Raw genomic sequence first — 2,974 nt, 5'->3', positions numbered from 1 at the left:
ACAAATAATTTAAAACAATAAATTAAATTACTACACATACAAACATGAAATATTGTATTTGAAAATATTATATTAAATTATTATAAATATGATAAATATTAAAATTATATACTGCTAATCGTGTAAATTAAATATTTATATATATAAAATGAAAACAATCATCCGTACGGTTGTGCGGATCAAGATTTAGTTGATTTTAAAGAAAAATAAAGTAAACTATTGGAGACGTAAGTTGTCTCATTTTTTTGAAAAAAGTCAATTTAAAAAAAATAAAGTTAACCATTGAAAATGATTTTACAAACCATGTCCTAAAGAATCATATGGATGCTGTTTGTAATCCCATCTTTTGGTTTTCTCAGCTGACAAGCTTCACACACGCTGCATTACCCCGTTTACCTGCGGCGATCAGAGTGGTCTCTTGTACCCTTTCTGGATACCTGGCAGAGAAGAATGTGGCCACCCTGACTTCAAGCTCGACTGTCACAGCAGTGTCGCAGAGATTACCATTTGCTCTGTTAGGTTGAGGATCTTGGCGGCAAACTATACATCTCGTGTCATACGATTAGCAAGATCAGATTATATCGGTGGTTTGTGTCCCCAAGACCCTGTAAACGAGCCGTTCAACGAAGACGTCCTTTCCTTCGCTGGTGACACCGACATGCTGACTATTTATAATAAATGCTCACCAAAGTTTGCAAAGTATGTTTCTCCTTACGTTGGAGATCTTGATTGTGAAGTTAATGAGAAAAGTTACTACGTGACAAGAAACCTCTCGTCTCCTTTAAAAGACTTGGGTGGAATGTGTAAAAGAAACGTCAGTATTCCTGCATCTGGACCGGCGCTGAACACACTGCAGAAGAATAAAACTCGAGATAATCTAAAGAAGGCTCTTGAAGAGGGTTTCAAGGTTGTACTTCACAAAGAATGTTCCATGTGCATGGACTCTGGGGGTGCTTGTGGATATACCCAGGGCTCACACAATTTTCTCTGTTACTGTATAGATCATCTGCATGGCCATACCTGCGGAAACAGAGGTAAGCTCTTTTTTTTTTTTCTTTCAAAGTTCCTAACAAATAGTATTTATTAAGGCTCTCTTATTATTAAAATTCCTAACAAATAATATTTATAACCCGAAATCTCAGATCCAGTCCTAGTATTATTTCCTAATGTTCTTCTACAAGAACCACCTTTTGACTGCATCTTCCCTACATTCCATTAATCAAAATAAAATGTACTATCTGCATTTTTGGCTGACCTTTTCTTGTTATCTTCCTGTTGATGCAGGCATTTCTACTCCCGCAAAAGCAGGTACTAACCTTTTTCCTGTTCTTTAGGGACACCCGATTTGGTTACCATAGGTCCCTTCTTATGAAGTCATTTGTTTTTTGTTTTATCTCTAGGAATGGAGTATGCTTTTGGATCTGTAGCCATCATTCTTATAGCCGGAGGTCTGTTCTGTTTTATCAGCCAGCGAAGGAAGACATCAGATATTCGAAGACAGTTTGATCTAAAGACCCTTGTTCCACTGAAACACTATAGCTATGCACAAGTAAAGAGAATCACAAAGTCGTTCGCCAAAGTGGTTGGGAAAGGCGGATTTGGAACTGTTTATAAAGGAACACTTTGTGATGGTCATAGTGTGGCGGTGAAGGTCTTGAAAGACGCAAAAGGTAATGGGGAAGACTTCATCAACGAAGTAGCCAGCATGAGCAAAACTTCTCATGTCAACATTGTTACTCTGCTTGGATTCTGTGCAGAAGGTAGCAAGAGAGCCATTCTTTACGAGTTTTTAGAGAATGGATCTCTTGATAACTTCATCTCAACCACAAAGTCATCAAATAAGAATTGGATGAAGCTATATGAAATAGCATTAGGCGTTGCTCGTGGTCTAGAGTACTTGCACCATGGATGCAGAACAAGGATTGTACATTTCGACATAAAACCGGAGAATGTACTCTTAGATGACAATCTTTGCCCCAAAGTTTCAGATTTCGGGCTTGCTAAGCTTTGTGGGAGGAAAGAAAGCATCCTGTCACTGTTGGACACAAGAGGAACGATAGGATACATTGCACCTGAAGTGTTTTCAAGAGTGTACGGTAGAGTCTCCCACAAGTCAGATGTGTATAGCTATGGAATGCTGGTTCTTGAAATGATTGGATCAAGAGCCAAACCATCAAGTGAAGACACTGCATCTACCACAAGCTCAGTATACTTTCCAGAGTGGATCTATATGGATCTTGAGAAGGGAGACAGTGGGATTCCTAAGGGAAATGGAATCAACTTTGAAGAAGAGGAGATAGCAAAGAAGATGACATTGGTGGGTTTGTGGTGTATTCAATCTTCCCCTTCAGATCGCCCATCGATGGACAGAGTGGTAGAGATGATGGAAGGAAGTCTTGATGCTCTTGAAGTCCCTCCAAAGCCTGTTTTACAAGCGCCTCTTCTAGAATCTTCTACGCTTTCAGATGATATTTCTGTTTGCACAGAAGTATGTTCAATGAATATTGTATAAGAAAAAACCTCCTCATACATATTATATCACAGAAAGAGTAGATATATTTTCATGAAGTGCAGTATACTGTTCATATTCCAGATTGACACCATTGTGTCACCAGACTATGCTTGTTACTTTTTGTTGAGAACAGCCACGAATAAGGTTAGAAGAAAAACAGAGAACAAAACGTATTGAGGCAAATACCCGTTTTAGGGTTTTTTATTAATGATGTGATGATAATTTACAAATTTTTAGACCCATATTTTTTTTTTCACACTAAAGGATGATTATATTGAACAACTGCGATTACAACATTGACCGGCGATTTCACAAATCCCGGCGAAACAGGGCCGACGAACCAACACACTGGTTCTCGGAAACAAAGCCGGCAGAAACAAGTTCTCCGGAAACTGAGTCCTATACTAGGGAAACATTTTAAAAACCAACTTAAGATAACATGCATGGAGAATAAAGGATCAA

The 2,974-nt window shown here is 38.4% G+C and overlaps 1 pseudogene; it reads left to right on the top strand.

Moving 5' to 3' along the window:
* Nucleotides 1-303: 303 nt before the first annotated feature.
* Nucleotides 304-2,758, top strand: LOC108815321 (LEAF RUST 10 DISEASE-RESISTANCE LOCUS RECEPTOR-LIKE PROTEIN KINASE-like 2.5; annotated as a pseudogene).
* Nucleotides 2,759-2,974: the final 216 nt, after the last annotated feature.

This window comes from Raphanus sativus, unplaced genomic scaffold, assembly GCF_000801105.2.
Source record: "Raphanus sativus cultivar WK10039 unplaced genomic scaffold, ASM80110v3 Scaffold1406, whole genome shotgun sequence".
NCBI lineage: Eukaryota > Viridiplantae > Streptophyta > Magnoliopsida > Brassicales > Brassicaceae > Raphanus > Raphanus sativus.
This window is presented reverse-complemented; position numbering and strand designations above follow the sequence as displayed.